Source organism: Gallus gallus, chromosome 1 (genome assembly GCF_016699485.2).
Source record: "Gallus gallus isolate bGalGal1 chromosome 1, bGalGal1.mat.broiler.GRCg7b, whole genome shotgun sequence".
Lineage (NCBI taxonomy): Eukaryota > Metazoa > Chordata > Aves > Galliformes > Phasianidae > Gallus > Gallus gallus.
The window spans coordinates 145,093,405-145,115,096 of NC_052532.1; the positions used below are offsets into that span (position 1 = coordinate 145,093,405).

The following is a 21,692-nucleotide window of genomic DNA, read 5'->3' on the forward strand; positions in this document are numbered from 1 at the left end:
AAGAGGGGCTCAGGAAGGCCCAAACTGAAGCAGAATAGAAAACATCCAGGCACAAACAAGGCAGAAGGGGGAAAACAAAGGTAGGAAAGGGAGAAACAGCACTAGTGCATCACCTCAGATACCCATGGAACAATGCACTGTGTCTTCCTTTCCAGAGTGAAAAGCAGAAAAGCACTGTATTAGAGAGAAAGCAGATAGGAAGTCATGCCCCAGAACGTGTGAATTAAGCAGCATAAAATGAAGTTCATCAGGCAGCTCGTTTAAAAACAAGAGGAAAAGGAGGTACTTTTTCCACACCACGATTAATTACAGAACTCATTCTCAGAGGATGCCATGAAAGCAAAAATGTAAAACAGATTAGTGCATGATTTGATGTATTGATATAACCAAGTCTGCCCGGGGCTGTTAAACAAAGGTGCAGACATGACTTCCTTGCTCAAAGCTCTTGAACTGAAGTCTGCCAAAAGGCTGGGAGGGATCACTATCTTCTCCCTCAGAACATTACTACTGGCCATTAGTTAAGGTAGGATGCCGGGGCTAAACCAGATCTCTGGCTGGAACCATCGGGACAAATTCCTGTGTTCAGAAGCCGCACAGCTTCTGAAAAGCAGTAGAAGGCAATGAGGAAGAAGAAGGAGGAAGAACCAAAGAGGGTGCTCTTCTGCAGGACTGAGAAGCTGACTGGCAAGGGAAGACACAACATACAGTGCAAAACCATGTTCTTCCTTCACATCCCCTACCACTCACATAGCTCTCCTCACAAGGATCTCCTAAAATACATGGCAGGCAGACTACAAACCTGGAAGACGTCAAGAAAAAGGCCTGAGATTTATGAGGTACTAACAGATTTAGGCTGCCATTTGCCAGGTGAGACACATACCAACTTGCACAGCCCCAGCACTACGCTAGAAATACAATTATATTCTGTGCCTAGCTGTTAGCCTGAAGGATTTCTTATCTGTCGTTAAAAACATGCTTAAAGTGCCCTAAAGAAAGCCTATGTAGTTTGGCTTCCATTCAGAAACGCTAACTGTGCTTCCAGAGAGCAATGAATTAGCATTTTGCAATATCATCCATTTATAGCTAAAGTATCTAGAAAATATTAAGAGCTGAGGTATGTTATTCCTCTTGAGAGAAACCAAGTGAGCTGAAACACGCAGGAAGCCCTTCCCCTGAAACACGCTGGGAATCAATCATGAGGAAACTTCCAACTTGAAATCTCTTTCCAGATAACAGCTTGGCCTGCCAGGCCTCTCTTGCCCCTTGCCCTCTCTCTCTGGCATAAAATACCACCTTTCACGCTTTCCCATTGTGCTCTGCATGCAGAGTTTTGCCACAATAGCAACAAACCAATCTGTTCTAACACTGCCTTGGGCTCAGCTGCTATTTCAGTCACCCTCGAACTCCTGCAGTGGGTGGTGGTTTTCCTGCTCTGCACAAACCGCCAGGGAGCCTGGAGGAGACTGCCTTCACCCACTGTCCAAGCTCTCAGCTGATCAACGCTGACCACAGAAACCTCTGCATAAAACCACAGTTGGTTCCTACTGGTTGCTATGACAGGCTGGCAACAGAACAGTTGCCCACCAGCAGATAACAGTAACAGTAACTCTGAACACAATTTGAAACACAACTGAGCAGCCTGCTGAACACCAAAGCTCAGCCTCTGATGTGCCTTCTGCTGTTGCATGAAAAGGTCACCTCTTCCTTGAGATGCTGGCAGCATTTGTCAGATGGCAGTCCATCTGTTAGCTCCTCTCGGATCATCTTCTTAGGTCTTGTTGCCTTGGCTCAGTGATTAACCCACAAACACCAATACAGACACCAACACGACCTTTACAGTGACTCCCTCTGATTCCCAAAGAGCAGCTCTGCACTTCAACAACGTGCAGCTCCATCCAGAGCACCAACACCAGGTAACTGCTGTCCCACCTCTTGTGGTAACACCGCATTACCACAACGCACCGTCTCCAAGCAAAGCTGTAGAAGCACCTAGGACTACATCTCTAGTCTAGTTCTTGGTACCTCCTCTTTCTCTCTTTCTACATGTCCGTGAGTTCTGCTAACTCTAAGAACACTTACTGAGGAAAAGCACCACTGCTTTGATTCCAAATACACAAAATGAAGCGTGTCTCCATGAAGGTTTCAACAGAACTATTCAGTAACTTAATGGTGCTAGAAGAGATCAGAACACGACTCCAGACCATTCAACATCAGATAATGTATTATTCCAAGGCCACTTTTGGCCAACTAGTTCAACTGGACAGAGAATGGCCGTTGAAAGTCCTGATTTACAGTTTCCTATAAACACTCAGAATCGTGCTATTTCACTCACGGGATCTACCACCAGCAATGTGCATGCCAGGTATAACAAATTTCAGAAGAACAGCTTTCTTCAGTATGGTCATACATTTAGTTGAAACAGAAAATATCTGAAAACTCTCTTACAAAAGGAAGAATAGGCCAGTTTTTCCCTCAGGCCAATAAGCAGATCGGTTCTTACCCTATTCAGTGCTTCTGTGCTTTCAACACCAGCTCTTCCCAGTTTAGTACAAACCTATAGTCAAACTCAGCCTTAACAACTTCCTCTGTATTACAGACCCTTTGAAGTTAATGTCAAGATATATTTGTCTGCACTGGGTTTTTTTTTTTTTTTCAGCCCCTGAAATTCCTTTCATGTTTCCCATTTCAGCAGCTTATGATCCTGGCAGTTTTCAAACAAACCCTATGAAGGAATGGAATGCTGCACCAAGCTTCACAGCCCTCGGCAAGACCTACTCACCAGCAGGAAACTTTGCCATGGTAGTTCACATTTTGCCTAACAGCAGACACGGGCTTGAAATGGAGTTTTTAGGTACCACTGCCTAAAAGGTTATTTCAGAGGTAGTGACTCTTGCTCTATTTGCTTCTGTATACAGCCTCTAGATTTTGCTCCGCTTATGTTGTTATATGCTCAACAAAGAGCATCTACCAGGTGTTTCTGCAATCAAGTCCTTTTTTTTCCCCTGTATTCAGGTTCAATGGGCAAGTCAAAGTGCTGTAACAAAGATGTTTTGTAGGGGAATTTGCTAAACCCTCCTGGTAACAGTATCAGAACAATTACCGTCATAAAATGACACGATTTTTAAACATGCTTCTTTGTGTGCTTCAGAATTCATTCAGCCAAGGAGTGAGACAATGAAGCCAACCACCAGCAGCGTTCCAACTGCTCAGCACAAGCCCACAGTCTCCTAAGAGCTTTGTTAAGAAAAACATCTTTCAGAGACTATTGTCTCACCTAAACAAAAGGCTATTTAACTGCACTCTCATTTAACCCAAATGGGAAGCTACTGTCACACCAGGCGTGTTTGAGAGGGCCTGTGACTAGCCATAAATCATGGATGAATATTCTGGGAACCAATGCCACAACTATGACAATCCCTTCTAGACCCTACCACAAAAAGAGAAAGTGCTGAAATCTTTGAACTGTTAAAGGAGGTCAGCAGGCACATCTTTGCTAAGCTGCCCAACTTCTGGTATCAAATAGTATGCAAGCAAAAATTTAGAAGTCTCGTTATTGTAAAATTAAAGCTTGGATGGAACCACAAGGGAGAAAAGCTGGAGAAAGGGAGGTGAAGAAGAGCATGGGAAAAACTCTGCAGAACTACATGACTACCCATCAGATGACCAAGAGCATTCCTTCATTGTCCAACTTCACTCAGACCAGAGGGCAAAACAGCCCTGGACTACAAGGACAAACAGAGACTGACTGAAACAAGCTCCTGACAACTCTGTAAAAGAAAGTTCAAGCAGAGCACTTTTCAATTTAAGTGTACATGAGATTCTTAACAGTTTGTTTCCCATCTTGCCTTGCTGAAGAAACCTCTAAAAATCACAGGGTAGAATCGATCTAGACTCCAGACATAGTTTAGTCAGACTCACAAAAAGCCTTCCTAGTCTCTATAAAGGAAACTTGAGCTCAGGACTATGAAGGAATCTGCTGTTGCTTATGTAAATGGCATTTTGCTCTAACAGGTTTTAAAATAAACTGTCTGTTCCCTTCCTCAAAAAGTTGAGGTTATCACAGCAAGGAGACGAGTAAAAAATAAACATGCCCACAACAGCCTACAGTTTCCAGGAATTGTGCTTGGAAGGATCTGCATCTAGGTTATTTTACTCACCCCCCAAGAAGTGAAGTGGCAGGAAATTCAAGTTCACATGTATAGGGGAAAGAAATCTCATCTGAATACACAGTCAGCCACGCACCCAGTAGTCTGCAGAGAAAAATGAGATGGAAGTCAAAAATAGGCACAGATGAGCACAGGCTCGTGCCTCCCATGATATTGAGCTTCCCAGACTAGGACTAGTAGGAGAATCATCACAGGCCTTGCTTGGAAACAAATGGGAGTATGAGTAAGAACAACAAAAAGAGTCCTTCTATCCAGCTGCCCTTCAACATTTAAGAAATATAATGTGATGTCACAGTCTGCACCTTGACAATGTTCTTTTGCCTCACCTCTCTAAATACCCAATATATGCTCTACTGCTACGTTACATTCGGGAAAGTGGGAATAAAAGACTGTTTTTGAAGAATTTTTAATAAATTTTATGGTCCAAAGGGGAGAAAAATAACACTCATTAGCAAGCACAAAAACTCACGTTAAGATTGCTTCTGCCATCTTCCTCTAGAGGTTCGCGTCTATCAACTGACATATCCTGTAAATATTTATCTGCCATTAGGTAACTCTCCCCATTTACTTTAATGCCTCTTCTCTCCATAACCAACCAGTTACACAGTATTTACACACATTTCTAAGTTCTATGTAGTTGCATTTAAATGTATGCCTTTTACAGCTATTGTGTTGGAGATGAGCAGATGATCCTCTCTTCATGCTGCAGTGCTGATTTTACTGTGGCATTCAGCACACTTCATTTGGAAGGAACTACAATTTCAAACACTACAGTGTCCAAAACATCATCTTAAAAATGCATCAGAAAATGAAAAATATATATATATGCCCCAAACATGATAACTATTTAAAACAAAATGATTTATTATGCAATGGAAAGATTAAGGTTTGGCGATCATAAATGATTTTTTATGACCCATTAGCTGTCAAATTTATTGAGACATTGAGAAAATCTATTAGGTGTCTAAAAAAACCACCAGCCCTGTGACATACCTGATTTACACAATGCCTTCAGTTACACAGCTGTGGTTCTTCACATATCTCAAGTGTTAATGCACATAATCCTAATTTTCTCCCACCTGATTATCTTGTTCATAGATTAAAAAAGGATAAAGGAAGAAGTAAAAGCTCTCCTGCTTTCCGAGCTCCCAAATGAGTTTTCAGCCCTGAGTTTATTCCAAAAGAGAACGTTCTCCCTGCATCTGGTAGCCAAACTGAAATCAAGTTTATAACTCAGAACCTCTTCTGTACCTCAAAACATGAATATACCTGCACTTCCAAAAATGTAAAAACCAGGACTTTATCCAATGTAAAGATACCAGAACAGAGACCTGAACAATTTAAGGGCAGCTCTCCTTTAGACCCTATATATTTTAAATGATTTTATGCAATAAAAAGGTGCATCTTTTGACCTACTTAGTTCGACTGTCACTCACCCAAAGCTTTTTATTTAAGTGAAACTAACAGGTACAGGTAATGCCCCTGCAGCAGTAATTACAATGGTTCAAATCTAATTTGCCAGCTTTATTCTTAACGGGAAGTTTTTAAGGAAAGATGTTTAAATTATTTTTTTATCTGCCCTGGAGTCAACCTGCTTACCTTCCAACAGCTGTGCTTCTTCCCAACCCTGTATTAAACTTTGCAGCCATCTCATATTGCTCATTTGAACTTAACGTTTCCAAGCTGCTGCCTCCATACTGAAATAATTTTACTGGAAATCCTGGTGAAACACTAGAAAAATGCTGCCAGCAATTGCAATCCGACCTCCCATTACAATTTAAACATCCAAAAAGCTCCAACATTTCTCTTCCAGTTTTCTGATGCTTCGAAAAAATCCTCATTCCAGCTGTCTTCACAGCTGGGATAACACAGAATAAGACAACAGATGAACGTTTTGCATTACAACCAGGAGATTCCCAATCAGTTTATGCACAAATAGTCCGTAAGAATGCAGGAACCCTTCAGAAAGGGGGATGTTTCCCCACTGTTTTGGAAAGAAATCTTAATGGTTTTCGTGCTTCTGCATCTGGTTCTGTGGAAACATGCTTCAGTTTCTCCTTCTTCGGCCAGCAGAGACTGAAGGTGAAGTTGCGTGCTGCAGCATGAGCACCAGCCTTTCTGGATGATGGTGCAGATAATCACAGAATCACACAGAATCACAGAATGGTCTGGGTTGAAAGAGACCTCAAGGATCATGAATCTCCAACCCCCCTGCCAGGCAAGGTCACCAACCTCCCCATTTACTAGACCAGGTTGCCCAGGGCCCCAACCAACCTGGCCCTGAACACCTCCAGGAATGGGGCATCCACAACCTTTCTGGGCAGCCCGTTCCAGCACCTCACCACTCCCATGGTAAAGAACTTCCCCCTGACATCCAACCTAAATCTTCCCTCTTTCAACTTAAAACCATTTCCCTTTGTCCTGCTGTTTTCTACCCTTCCAAAGAGTTGACTCCCCTCCTGTTTATAGGCTCCCTTCAGGTACTGAAAAGCCGCAGTGAGGCCACCCCGCAGCCTTCTCTTCTCCAGGCTGAATAAGCCCAGCTCCCTCAGCCTGTCTTCGTAAGGGAGGTGCTCCAGCTCCCTGTCCATCTTCGTGGCCCTCCTCTGGACCCTCTCCAACAGCTCTCTGTCTTTCTTGTACTGGGGGCTCCATACCTGGACACAGTACTCCAGATGGGGCCTCACAAGAGCAGAGTAGAGAGGGACAATCACCTCCCTGTCCCTGCTGGCCACCCCTCTCATAAGCAATGTCTCAGAGGAGATATGATCATCCAGAATAAAACACAGAAAAAATAGGTGTTGGAAGACAGCTTGCTTACCTAGAGAGGGGCATGGAATTCTTCCCTCTCTGCTGCCCCTTCAGAAAAGACCACACAAAACATTTCTGCCTGTAGAAAGCGATGTTTTTCACAGACATCAAGAGAAGGCCCTACAATGCAACGTTACCTTTTCAAGTACTTACACCGTGAAAGAGAAGATGATGCCTGCGGTACCACCTGCAAGGGAACACTTTGGGGAAGTATGAGCAATCCCTGGGTAGCAAGCAAGCAGCCTGTTTACACACAGCAACTCATACACAGAATGAAAGCTCCACACCAGGAAGTATGTTAAGTCCTAGCTATGCTAAAGCAAACTCTAAATAAGAGCCAGTTTATTTTCTAGCCTTGCAATAATTTTTATAAGCTCTACTTGATATTAGGGATTACAGAAAGAGAACTCACTTTCATCAGTCACCACGCTACAATCAGTGCTGAACAGCTACCAACACACTTAAATCCTTGCAATACAGGGCAGCGGGGAGAAAAAACAACAAAAGGCCACATGCAATACACATGCTGCTGACTAGCTTGCCCCAACTCCCCCTTCTGCCAACGCGATGTCCCCACTTCACCTTCAGCATGCCAGAAGAGATAGCACTATCCTCAGCCCACGCAGTGCAGCCAGGTTAGCAGGAGCATCCTATGGAGTCAAAACAAAACAGTCCCACCCTTCAGTAATCAGCCAAAAGCCAAATGCCAGTATTTTGCCATCCACATCTCTCCTGCGTTTCCTCCAACGAATCTTTTGTTTCATTCCCATTTAGCAGACCTACACGGTGTTCTCTGTATCACTGCCTCAGAAAGTTCAGCTTCCAAGTGAATTACACTTCTCTTTCAGTGAGTCAAGTTTAAATGAAACTGCTAGAAAAACCACTGAGGTTATTACTAAACAAAGCAGACACAGTCATCGCCGTGGCATTTGCATCCTTCTTGCAACCAAGCACGAGTCTTGTAACTATTGCTATGAGCAGTTAGTCAGAGTTAGGGAACACTACGTGTGCAGCTTGGGAGAGCCATGGCTTGGTTCACATCTGTCTAAAGTGCTTAAAATAGGGAAACCTATAAACAGCAGCTACCTATCTATGAAGTTGTTAGATATTTTAAGTTAAAGAATCAGGATTATTTTTACTAATGCAAGATAATTTTAAAAATGAAAAGTACAATTAGTCATTCCATGTAAAGTCTCTTCTCCTCAGTTAGTAAATCCCAAGCAAGAAAGACCTGCAGAACAGCCAGACGCAATGTAGCTTTAAGGAGAAATAAATAATGCGTTGTCACAGCCCTCAGCTTGCAAAGTTACTCCAACTTCTTGCGTGCTCTGCAAAAACAAGCTGTCCTTCAGGCAGCTCTCTTAATGGATCCGTTCAGTAAGGAGCATTCAAAGTTGCATCTATCTAACAAGGGAAAATGAGTGGCCATCTCAGTCAGTGAGGAGCACATACTGCCAGGCAGCAAAGAACCTCTGATAATGGATTCAGGGAACAGCGGCACCTTCCTCAATTCCTCTAGCAAGGTCAAGCTTGCTTGAAGGCTCTTCAACTGCTCAGAGGTATGTAAATGAACTCCTTGTTAGAGGCAGCTTTTTAAGAACAAGTTTGATGCTTTAAATTTTTCATAATCTTAACACATCTCTAATGTCATGCAGAACGGTATCTGTGCTCCACTTTGGTATGCTGTTCCCCTTTTTATCTCCAGCACACCCAAGAAATAACAAGATGCACTTCTGCCATCAACCTTCAGCCCAGAAAACAGAGACATGCTAACCAAAATAGGTCACCGTGGATCTATGCCTCACTAACACAGATAAAATGACTACGTCTGTGCTAACAAAAGGGAACCTTGAGGTTATTAATCACAGACCGCTTTAGCTCAGCGTAAAAACAACACGTAACTCCATTTTGAGGAGGAAAAGCAGCACAGATTGTTTTCTATATAAAGAAAAATAGTTGCTCGAGCAGAAATATTAACATCCAGAAGCCAGGAGAGAGACTGACAGATCTAATGATCCAGTAACTAGGTTACACGTGATCTTTCTGAAAGCCAATTAGCAGAAAGCCCCAGCAGTGCCCAGGCAGCACTCCTTCTGCAGGTAGCAACCCCTGTGCCAGGGCTGGGCAACCCTGAGCAGAGCAAAAGGGCACAGGAGCAGCAAGGAACCAAGCACTGAAAGGGGCAAAGGATGTGGTCTGCAAGTTGAGTAGGAAGTTTAAAGATGCAGGAAGAATCAGAGCAGTTTTACAAAGGCCGGTTTACCAGGAGGAAAAATCCCCAACAATATGATTGTAAACTACACGGAGTGGAGTGTTTGGGTTTGGTGGGTTTTTTTTTTCTCCTTTTAATGGAAGCAGTGATATTTATGACATCTGAAAGAAGCCTGTATAAAAATATCAGCCCTTATAGGGAGCAACCTTGAATCAGATTGTGGATACATGAAAGACAATTCAGGACAACGGCCAAAATCCCAACGAACGCTGGCTCAAGTTTGCAGTTCCCCAAAACTTCAGTTCAGTGCTGAAATACAGCTCTGCAGGCAGTGGGAAGGAGAAGCAGGAACTTCACTCTATAGATTGCTGAACAAAAACTTAAATAGATAATATCAGCGGTAATTGGCAGTCAGAATATATCTTTTACTCTGTGGTAGGCTGGATGTTATGGAGGAGGCTCAGGGGAGACCTTACTGCTCTCTGTAACTACCTGAAGGGAGGTTGTAGTGAGCTGGGGGTCGGCCTCTTCTCTCGTGTAACCAGTGATAGGACTAGAGGGAATGGCTTCAAGCTGCACCAGGGGAGGTTCAGGCTGGATGTTAGGAAATACTACTTCTCTGAAAGGGTGGTCAGGCACTGGAATGGGCTGCCCAGGGAGGCGGTGGAGTCACCGACCCTGGAGGTGTTCAAGGAACGTTGGACGTTGTGTTGAGGGACATGGTTTAGTGAGAACCATTGGTGATGGGCGGATGGTTGGACTGCGTGATCCCGTGGGTCTTTTCCAACCTTGGTGATTCTATGATTCTGTGTGTTTACTCTTCAAGGTTAAGCAATAGGAAAAAATATTGAGTTGTGAATCCACGGAAAAATGAGATTGATTTCTCTCAGTGGAAAAATCAGCCGTGATCAGAGACTTCAACAGCCAACTTCTCTTGATAGCTAGTAACCACTCCATAATCAGTGCATGCCTTCTTAGAGTTTTTCTTCCTTAATCACACAGTACAGAACAAGGTGTGTTTAGAGCTTGCATGATAATATATAGCATTGGGCCATCAAAACCCCGGACAAGCCTCTGAAGATTTGCATTCCTTACTCACTGTTAAGAAAGCAGGAAGAATAACAGAAGGGGAGAAGAGTTCAAAACTCACAGAGCTACATTTGTTGAAGATGTAGAAGAACAGCTAACAAGTTCCAGGGCTCTACACCAACAGCTGCTTTGGCTATCAGCTTACTGAAGCTTTACAAAAAATTAACAGTGTGTCTTTCCACCTCGTTTGTCTTACCAATGAAAAAGGTCGATACAGATTGTTATGGACAAGCACTACAAAATCTAAATTATCGAGGGTTAGACCTCTTTGCCTTGTATTTCAAGCAGAAAAGCCGTATACTTGTTAATTCCCAGAGATCGAATACATCTCCCTAATCACAGCGTTGCAATGACAATGGTATCATTGGGTGTATTTCTGCTGACAAATTGTCATTAAAACTAAGACAAGGTAATGGCTCTTCTCAGGCCTTCTGGCAGCAGCACACGTGATGGGCAGAAGGACAGAACCTCAATTTACCTTATGCTCTTCCTTCACCCTCAAAGAAATTCAACTTCATTACCAGATCAGAAAAAAAGAAAGATGCTACTAAACCAGAGAGTACAGACACCTGAGAATTCTGAGGAGGGGAAAGAAGGGAGAAATAAAGGGGAGACGGAAAAAAAACAAGGGCAAAGTAATGGGCTCAAACACCCTGTGGCATATATTGCCATGCAACTTTAATACATAAGCAGAGCTCCCTTCCAGTGATGCCCTAAGCACCTCGCTGCAGCCAGGTGAGGCTGCAGGGAAAGCAGGCAGCCAACAGGCAGCCTTTGGCCCCAGCCTGGCAGAGAACTGCTCCAGCACAAACACCCAACTTTACAACTCCCTGCCCACCACCACACGACACACATACAAGGCAAGGTCCTCCAGGAGAGCACCCTCGGTGCTGCCATTCCTTGCCTTGTCCCTGCAGCACGAGGAATTTGATTAAATTTCCCCAACAGGAGAGCGCTAAACACACACTGTAAATTAAACAAAACTATGCTGATGATCTCGGTGCAATTACTTCCGATTGGTTTGAGTCTTTATTGTCCCCTCGAGCTCTGAGCTTCCCAGATAAAAAGGATCCGGCCCTACTGGAGGAATACCAAAGAACGAGTTACGAAACCTTCCTTAAATGCTTCCAAAGTGACCCAACTAGCTTTTCTTCCTGACGAGGTTCCAATTAAATTTAGCCTGGAAGTCTAATGAAAAGACAGCCTTTTCCAGGACTTATCATAAACAAGCTAGCTAATGCTTAGAATAAACGCAGCCATTGGTTAACACGCACACACGAATTACAAATTGCTGCAGTGTATTTTATTTCACAAGAATCAGGCAGTGCCAAGAGTCTTTAGGAAACTTTTCCCCGGCTGATATCATATAATCCAACTCTCCAGCATTTCAGCCTTTCCAAACTTGAGCCAAGCTGTTGCTTGATTGCAAAAGGAAACACGCACACGAGCACAGCAGGGTTGCTTGCTGCGATTTGGATATCGTATGGGAAACGAAAAGCAGATATTCTTAATCTGCTCCTGGGAATGCCTCTACAAAAAAAAGAAAACAAACAAACAAACAAACAACACCTGGAGTTACTCACAAATATCCTCTAAGTCCTATTAAATGTTATCAGGTTGATTTTATAATTAATTTCCAGATATTAATTTAATCAGGCTCAACCTACTTGCGAGGGCCAGACTTATGATTCTGATTAATTTTCTCTTCCATGTCTCCAAATCACATTTTCCTTGCCAAGCTGGAACTCTTCTCCGATCCCATTCTCTAAAGGACACCCTGCTCCGAGGCTAACCCAGAACAGCCGATAATACCAGGCTCTACAACTTCTAGAAGCAGTTAGCATCTTCCTGCAGATAACTGTGTGGATGTGGAGCTACCATTTTCACTTCCCTTTGGTCTTATTGAAGGACAGGCTCTCATTTCTTTATATTACAGTGAGAAGGAAAACAGAAGTAGTTCTGTTATTTACATCCACTCATCCACACTCAAACAGACTCATCATCCCTCCAGTTAGCTACTTTGGCTTTCATCAGGTTATGCTTTGTCCATCTATTAGCTGGTCTGTCCTCATCCCTTTGCATATTGTCTGGCTTGTGTAGCTTAAGTAATAACAAAATACGATTTTCAAGCATTACTCTTGCTTTTAAGTAAAGGAAAACTGAAGGTAGATTTTGTAGTTCAATCCACTGTCCCCTGAAATTTTATCAACAACCCTACGAGTCAAAGCAATCTCAGCAAATACATGATTAAGAAGAATACTACGTTTGGTTTTCATTCTTTTCCATGTATGCCTGAATTTACTTGAATATATAGACTGAGTGGGGAGCTTGCTGTTGGTTTTTTTTTGCTTTTATAATTGGAGGAAAATGAAAAGTCTACCGCTTGGCTGCAGAAAAAGAAAAGGCTTCTGAATTCACCCTTCTCATTGTATGCACAAACAGATAGACTTATCCCACTCCGTAAGGGCAATGATCTAATTTTTTAGTCATACGCTCGTCGTGTGCTGCTATTAGTCCCTGGCTCTCCTCCATCACGTACTCTCTCTTCATTCAGGAAGACAGGACTGGCTTCCCCGGGTCTGGTTCTCTCAAGCAGAGAGCTGCCATCAAGTGTCATTTGCTCGTCCATTGCTTCACATGATCCTTGAAGCGTTATTACAACCAGAGACTGCTCCAGTGATTTCTCTGGTGCCTTAGCACGCAGTCACTGCACACACCATTACAGGAGGAATGCTCACATTCAAGGTATTGCCTGATGGACATTTTCTTAGTTTGGGCTCTGAAACCTTCCTTGATGCACACTTCAGACGGTGGACAATCGGGCATGAATTCCACACGGACTCTCTGCCCATACCCCACAGCTCTGCTGCTTAATGGAATAAAAGTGCCGTTACACAACATGCTCACAGTCAACGAACACCAGAGCTAGGAAAGGTTAGTTTCTACCAACCCAATGCTCTTCCCACAGCTGCTGCTGCTGCACCACCAGCCCTTTCTCACCCCTCTCCTGACACCGTCCCCTCTTCTTCTTGCACATTTAGGGGATGAGCAATTGCCACCTACATGCCTACCGGGAAACTCTTCTCTTCCAAGTTCACTTCTGACTCACTCATTTAGGCAAACTGACCCCATGTCATTGGAACCGTTCCATTTGCTACTTATTTCGCAATTCAAATATTATTAGCAAACGCAGAGCTGTGAGCAGGACTTCATTATAGTGCCTTCTAAAACCCTTTTGATATTCACATGGCAGAGCTGCTTGCCCTTCTCTCCACCAGAATACTATCACGCCATCTGCTCTCTCTTATTTATTTATTTACTACTGAGACACTACTAGGATATTTTCTTCTACCTTTAGGTTCAATATTTATTGAATCATACGATCATTATTGATCATATATTTTAGGAACCCTCTCCTTTCTGCTCATTTTCTATCTCTCTTCATGGGTTCTAGTAGTTTTATTTCCTGGTACTGACAATTACACTCAACATTTCAAAGGACACCAGGGGAAGAAACGGCTCTGCATCAGAACATGAAACAATTTTGTTTTACACATTGCTTCAATTAATTTAGCTAAAGTGTAAAAAAAAAAAGAAAGCTAATGAACACGGGTTACAACTGCACAGTTGTAGCAGTTACCACAGTTAGCTTTCTGCCGTGCATACAGCGATGCCTCAGTTCAAAAATGCAACAAAAACATTGAACGTTTAACATCTTCAAGGTAAATATGGTCTTACAAGTACAGTGCTAAACAGATTTTCAGGATGATTTCCATGAAGATGGGAGCTGAAACCTCCAAACAGAGGCTCCCGATTGCCTCCATGGAGGTTATCCTTGCAGGTTCACATGAAGAAGGTAACTTCTACAATGCACTCCAACTACTCGGTGCATGAAGTTACACACACTCCTTAACCTCTGAAAGGTCCAAGAACTGAAACTCCCTTCCATGCTTTCCCAGTAATATTTGTCACATTGTTAAGGGGCTAAACACTAACTGGAAAACAAGAAAACTCTTCTGAGCGGGGGAAAAAAAGAAGAAAAAAAACACAGTGATTTCTACAGACTCTTGCTTTTACAACATCTTTACCTTCCCTTTTAGCCTTGATGTTTGAGAAAACAACCTCAGGCAGGACAAACTAAACAAATCATGCTTTTCCTTAATCTGAAAAAGACACCGCTATTATACACCACAGTAAGAGCCGGCCTGACCCTTCCCAGTTGTAACCACTGTTATTGCAATCGTAAGACTGCAGAGAATTAACAAAATAAAGCCAAGCCAAAAATCATTTCACCCTGAGGGCGTGCCACAAGCGGCAGCGAACTCCTGGATAATTCATGGCAGGCTGAAAGAGAAATGAGAAAGAGGAAGGAAAGAACGGAAAGCAGCCGATCTCCTCCACCCCAAACACACCTGTGTTGCCTTCCCACCACCAGGAAGAGCACAGCGGCAGGGAGAGGCTCCAGATACCCGCTGTGTTCCAAGCGGTGGGAAGCCTGGCTCCAACAGGGCAGGGAGAGGTACCCCCACAGCCTCTCTTGTCCTCTTTAAAAGAGGTTTATTTTTACAATTCATTTTCACTTACATATTAATGTCAGGGAAAATAACTCCCATACTGCTCAGCTTTAAAGCCTGCTCAGAATTCCTACCCCTCTTTGTGTAAGACCGCTTGAAACTCACCTCAGAAGGGAAAAAGGCCATTACCAAAGTCATACTCACCATTTCATACTATTTAATAGCAGCCTTCCCCTCCCCTGAACTTTCAGGCCAGATTCACCACCACACAAACCTGCTGAACAGGACGCCTCATTATTCCAACATGTGCAAGCAAAGCGATAGGGAGTTTCACAGTAAAACTGATAAGGAGAGACATAAAAGACTAATGAGCAGGCTGCCTGCTCCACTGCTGGGCTAGCCAAGGTCCCCCAGAGCACCTTTGGTATTGTTCCATCGGGAGACAGACGTTGGGACACGACCAAAAATAACATTTAGAGATGTATGGGAGAAATGAACACAAGGTCTGCAGCTCGACCGTTTAATCCAGGCATGGAAAGAAATTATATGAGAGAGGATAATCAGCAGAAAAAAAAAACACGTGATGTAGAGCAGAAAGAGCCAATTAAATATACACAGGTTACTGAGCAGCACGACCCTCCGTGTGCTGTTTGATCACCAGCCCAGTGCCACATCTGCTGCTGAAATAAATTGACAAATCTCTTTGTGACCTGTGCCTGTGGTACAGGTGACTGGAAATAAGGGTCCCTGGATAAGGAGACACAGTGCTGAAGCATCTAGAGAGGAAGGACACATATGAAGAGCTGCTCAGGTCCCTGGGTGTGCTCAGCACAGAGCAGAGGAGCTGAGGGGAGGCCTGATGGCGGCTGCAGCTCCTCACAGGGAGCGGAGGGGCAGCGCTGAGCTCTGCTCTCTGTGACAGCGACAGGGCCCGAGGGAACGGCGTGGAGCCGTCAGGGGAGGGGCAGCTGGGGGTTAGGGACAGGGGCTGCTCCAGAGGGCGGTGGGCACGGAACGGGCTGCCCAGGGCTGTGGGCACGGCCCCCAGTGCAGGAGTTCACAGAGCACTTGGACATTGCTTTTGGACACTGGGTTTGGATTTTGGGTGGTGCTGTGTGGAGCCAGGAATTGGACTCCAGGACCCTTATGGATCCCTTCTGACTAGAGATATTCTGTGATTCTATGAATGACCACTGTCAGTGGGCATCAGTCAGCCAGCAGGGCCCACTGTACATTGGGAGCGGAGGTGCAGAAAGCCCACCAGTGGCTAGCAGGAGCAGCAGCCTCTGGGAGGGAGAAGGGAGCACCTGAGACTTGCTGGTGTTTGCACTCCTGATAGGTTCTCCAGCTTACCAGTAAGTCATCTTTTGACCCAGACAAGCCAGCTACCCCAACAGCCTGTCCTAGAGGCGCTGATCCTATTTACTGCACGTTATACTTAATGGCAAGCATCAGAGCAGTGCATAGGCAATGGGTAAGGAAAGCAGCAAGTCTTGCAGCGGGCTTCAGCACAACACCCACTCTGTAACCTGGGATAGAAAACCCAGGCAGCAAACACATTGCCTTACGCTAACATAGCAGCCAGCCCTGCACCAGTTCCTCACACCCAGCAACAAACATGCATTGTACGGCCACCTTCTGCCATGAATCTCAGTATCCAAACTCCATGATTTGAGATCGATGCTCTTTGTTCCACTCTACGTAAGAGCACCAAAACAGATGCCTAACTTCCAAGGGCTTGTTATAAAAATCACAATTCCCTATGAGATGAACAGAAAACAGCCCGCTGGCACCTCCACGAACGTCACCGACAAGGCTTCATTTTATCTGAATAGCAACTAACAGAGCCACCATTCTTTTTCACTAAGCCCTTTGTGAAACACCCAAACATTAAAAATGATCTCCACAACTTATACATCCAGATTCAAAAAGTCATTTCACACACCGTGCCTCAAATCCCCCCAAAAGGCGCCTCATGTTTTCCTCTCTCCTAATATTTCATCAACTTCATTTCATTACAGACAAGCCTAAATAGCTCACAATGCTGCAATTGATTACCAACAAGATAGCGCCCACATCTGACGAAGGCTGACCTAATTGTCTGTCTCGTCTACATTTCTGCAGGGCAAATTTACTGACATTTGGTGCAAATTCAAAGCTGGCTGAGCCTGATGACCTTTTATACCTCTGTAATTAGTCTTCTTCGCCTTTACAACCAGAAAAGCAGTCGCCCCTTTCCCCCCCCCTAAGTCAGCAGTCCAGCTGTAAACTACAAACTTCACAGCCTACTCAGCACCTACAGTCAGTCAAGCATTTGCAAAAACAACAAAACCCACTGTAGAAAGTACACAAACTGTGACCTTTCAAGGTCACGGAATCAAGTCTGGAAAGGCCCTTTTCAGACACGCACACCAGTTTCCAAAAGAAGAAACAGAACTAGTGAGGCAAGTTGGTGGACAAAGTCAATAAACAGGATTTTTATCATGCTTTCCTAAAAAAACCAAACCAAAACAAAAACCAACCACAGCGTACTGAGGTAGTTCCAAAAGTAATGTCTCCTACTTATCCCCAAGGAAACTACAGCAGATACAAAGAGTGTGTAACACTCTTCAACAGAGCAAATTATCCACTATGAAACACTACTTTTCAACACAGCACCATTAGCTGAGTATGCCACGCTCGTAAACATCTGCACCAGTGGAGGTGACCCACTGTCACTGTCCCCACTGCTGACACGCACCACCCACCGCCTCACTGTGCTCACATCCACTGGTTGGGCTCCAGAAACATTCAGCAACCGTCAGTGAAAGTCAGCAGGTGCCACTTTTTCCACCATGGAGGAATTAATGACGTCCCTTTGCTTCATATGCACTTGGAGGTACTCAAGGCCAGGTTGGATGGGCCCTGGGCAGCCTGATCTGGACGGTGGCAGCCCTGCCCACAGGAGGGTGTCGGAACTGGTTGAGCTTTGAGGTCCCTTCCAATCTAAGCCATTCTATGCTTCTAGGAACAACGAGGCAACAGGCACAGGCAGCTGGCAACTTAGAGGGAATTCCTCAGCCCACTGCCAGCCCTCAAGTTTCTCTGCCCACTGGCCACATTTTCACTGCAAGCACTGAGAACAAGATGGTCCAGTGGCCCCCCTTCCTCAGTTTCCTGCTCCAGCAGATTCCAGCCTGGGAGTCAGTGCATTTCACAGAACTGTAGTGGTTGGAAGGGAGGACCTCTGTAACGCACTGAGTCCAGCCCCGTGCTAAAGCAGTTCCCTACAGCAGGTTGCACAGGAGAGCGTTCAGGTGGGTCTTGAATATCACCAGAGAAGGAGACTCCAAAAGTCCCCTGGGAGGCTTGTTCCAGAGGGTAAACTGTTAGAAATCTCAGCCCAAGAGGAAACCAATGACTAAATGCAAAAGATTTTTCGAGGCAAGGAGTGCAGCTCCATCACAGAACATATATAAGCTAAAAAGCTGCCAGCACTGGCAGCCTCATGTTCAGCAGCATCAAGAATTTTTGTGGTTTCTTTTTTTAATTAAATGCTGGTTCTCATCATATATGAATTTCTTAAGCAAAAGCTTTCATTTTTTCTTATGTTAATCTCAATTCAGCAGGGAAAATTTACTGAACAGTTCTATACATTTACAATTCTCTGTCTGAATTTTAATGCCGAAGTACATCTCCTAGAGCAAGTCTTTTCTTACTTAAACCATCACATTAAAATGGCAGTTCCCCTTCTCTCGTTCATCATCCATGATTTTCCTTCACAAAATTTGGTTACAAGTACCCAGTTTTAGGACACCGATTACACAATGACTGATGAACTGTGTCAGCTTTGGAAATAAAGGGATTTCTGACCTGAAATGCAGCCACTGAGCAGAAGTCAGGCTCTGGTGCTACACTTTCAGTCTCCCACCAACTCCTGACATCCTGAAGTTGCGTGCTGCTGCCCTTGTTAATAAACTCTTCTCGTTCATTTGGCTTGTTCAAGAAAACAGTGCAGAAGAAGAAGGCAATTTCAGTGGCCATTCGTAAGGCTGTGCAAAAAGCAAGCAGAGAAATGCAGTTTCCTGACCCCTTCCCATGAAGATGGCAGCAGCCCCGCTGCCAACTCCTTCCATAGCTAAATCTGAGCTTCAGTCTGCAGGGAAAAGAAGAACTCAGTGTTTGGGTGGACGCAGCATCATTTAAACTTTCAGAAATAGCAGTCAGAAGTCGACGTGTCACATATAAGCCCTGACCCTTGCTATTTCCAAAGGAAAGCAAGAGGCTGCACCATCCCTGTGGGAGAGCCGAGCAGGAAGGCCGTGGGGATCCCGGCCCATAGCCACGTCCCTGCAGGGGGAACTCAGTGCCTGGAACATGCACTCACACACTCACACACACACACACACACACACAGAGAGAGTGGATTTACTGCTTTCCTTCTGGCTTCTGGACGGCTCCAGCCCGCTCACGAGCCGGACACCACATCCATCAGTACAGAAGGGAGGGAAGAACGAAATAATTATTGAGAAAGAAGGGAAAAAAAAAAAAAAAAAAGATTAAGATCTTAATTCAGAAGAACGTTTGGGACTTTGCTTATGCTCGGGGCTTTGCTTAACCGGGCTGCTGGAGAGCGTTATTGTGGTTGGCCCGGCTCCAGGATCAACTGCTCGCTGTGCTCGCAGGCTGGAAGCAGCACCCGGAGCGAGAGTCAAAGTATCCGGGGGACAGCAACAGCCAGGGCCGAGCCGCTCTGCTCCTCTGCAGCGATCGCTTCCCACCCTGCAGGGACGGACACGCTGCTCTGCAGGAAAGCCCACGAGGAGTGCTGGGACTGAGGAGGGATAGGCAGCGCGTTTCATTTATTTCATGCCAGCAAGCGAGCAAATCCGACTACGTGGGGAGGGGGGAGGAAAAAAAGGCTCCACAGAGTTTGCGTATGCTTTAAGAAAGAAAAAAAAAAGTGGAGGCATAAAAGATAAGGCCTACTACGGGCAAGCTGCCGCTCTGGAAATAAACTTCTGCCTGCTCGCAACTCTCCTGTCGGCTCCTCAGCCCGCACACGAGGCTACGGCGGAGGCGTCGCGGAGCCGGGCTGTGACCCGCGGAGGGCAGCGGCCCCCAGGCGGCCGCTACCGGCCCCGCCGCTCGGGGAAGCGGGGCAGCGGCTCCGGACCGGAGAGCACTCGCGCTGCCCCCCGCCCCGAGGGGGCTCCGGCGGCGGAGCCGCCTCTCCGCTCCTCTCGGCCAGGAAGCCGGCCGCCGGGAGCGGAGGAGCGGCCAGAGGGAAGCGCAGGCTGCCCCCGGGGCTCCGGCTCCCGGCTCAGGGGCCGACAAAAGGCACCGCGCCGCCCGCCCGCCCGCCCGCCCCCGCTGCCCCGAGGCCGGGCGCAGTCCGGACAGCGGGCGGCTGCCTCTCGGCGCGGTGCCGCCCCGCGGCTTACGGCGCTAATGGGATTACGCCGGGCCGAGCGGTGCCCGCCGCTGTCACCGCCCGGGGAGGGTCGCTCCCCGCCGCCCGCCCCGCAGCCCCCGCCGCGCTGCCCGCCCGGCCCCATTGTTCGCCGTGCCGTCCTTACCGTGCGCGGGGCTGGGGCTGCCGGCTCTCCTCGCTGCGGCTGTTGCAGGGGCAGTGGCGCTCGGCCGCCGGAGGTCCGAGCCATTAAAAGCTCCGCGGGGAGGAGAAGGAGAAGAAGGCGGCGGCGGCGGCGGGTGAAGGAGGGCGGCGGAGGGCTGCAGGGAGCAGGGTCGCCATGTCCGGCTTCCAGCGCGGGGAGCCCACCCGGCCGGGCGCGGAGGAAGGAGGCGGCTGCCGCCCGCGGACCGGGGAAGCGGGAACTGGACGCCGGGCAGCGCGGCCGCGCCTCCTCTAACCCTGCCCCCTCCCAGAGGGGGAGCCGCGGGCGGGAGGAGGCGGCCGACAGCCCCCTCCAGCGTTCACACGCGGCGGATCGCCGTGGCCGCCCGTCTCTGCGCTACCCGCGGCGGAGGTAGCGGAGCGCCGCCGTCCGGGTACCTGACGGCCGTCGGGGGCGGGAGCAGCGCCGACCGCTGCGCGGGGCACCTCCCGCCTAGGGGCGGCTGTGAGAGGCGGGCGGTCCGGGTCCGCCTTCCCGCCCCATGGAAGCGGGGGATGTCGCTGCCCCTTTCTGTGGCTTGGGGGACCGTGCTGTTACGGGGCCTGCGGGGACACGGTACCCGGTAGGAAGGTTGCTCCTATTGCTCTGAGAGCCGGCTCGCTTCGTTCATCGTTGGGTGACGGCCATTCCTCGGACAGAATTCAACAAGTGGCGGCAGGCTGGGTGTCAAGGGCTGCCTCTCAAAAACGTCTCCTGTATGTGGGCTGGGAGAGCAAGCTGAGGACCATGCCTCTCTCAGAGCATGAGCACCTCTGTGCTGTGCATTCATTTCCTTGGAGAAGTTCTAGAGCTATGGCAAAAAGGCTCCCAGATATACTTAGGAGAAGCTCTTGAAACACCACTGTCCATATGTTTAACGTAAGCCTTAGGAAGTGCTTTTGTTTTTGGCCCTTTCCTGTCTTTTACCCAGCATTATTTTCCTAAAGAAGTCTGGTGGGACTGAGCACAGCAATGAGCGGCACAGGGGAAACACTTCAGGCCTTATAGGTTCTCTCACTGACTTGGGAGGGAGCAGTGAACTGAATGTGTATTTATAAAGTAACCCTTCTCAGCACTCAGCTTCTATATGCTGTTAGAGGAACCCAGTATGAGAACACCGCAAGCACCTTCTCCTTTAAGCTGTGCCTTTGCTTAATCCTCCAAAGACAAACTCCTCTATTGTCAACAGTAGTGCCTCTGTGCACAAACACCTCACTACACACACCTCGGTGTATCTGCAGGGATGCACCAACCAACCTCCTGAGAGCCATTTCTTTGGTCAGCTCCCAGACCTTAACTGAAG

At 46.6% G+C, this 21,692-nt stretch overlaps 1 protein-coding gene across 11 annotated transcripts in view; it reads right to left on the reverse strand.

Moving 5' to 3' along the window:
• FARP1 (FERM, ARH/RhoGEF and pleckstrin domain protein 1) overlaps positions 1 to 20,615 on the reverse strand; it is a 198,323-nt gene extending 177,708 nt beyond the window's left edge. For 5 of the 11 annotated variants that reach the window (NM_001398052.1, NM_001398048.1, NM_001398049.1 and 2 more), the window contains exons 1-2: positions 20,351 to 20,615; positions 4,158 to 4,250 (exon numbers count right to left, since the gene is read on the reverse strand). The gene's annotated coding sequence lies outside the window, so the exon portion shown is untranslated. Of the gene's footprint in view, positions 1 to 4,157; positions 4,251 to 18,644 lie in introns of all 11 variants that reach the window. The other 6 variants (NM_001398053.1, NM_001398051.1, NM_001398047.1 and 3 more) reach the window with 2 other exon arrangements.
• Positions 20,616 to 21,692: the final 1,077 nt, after the last annotated feature.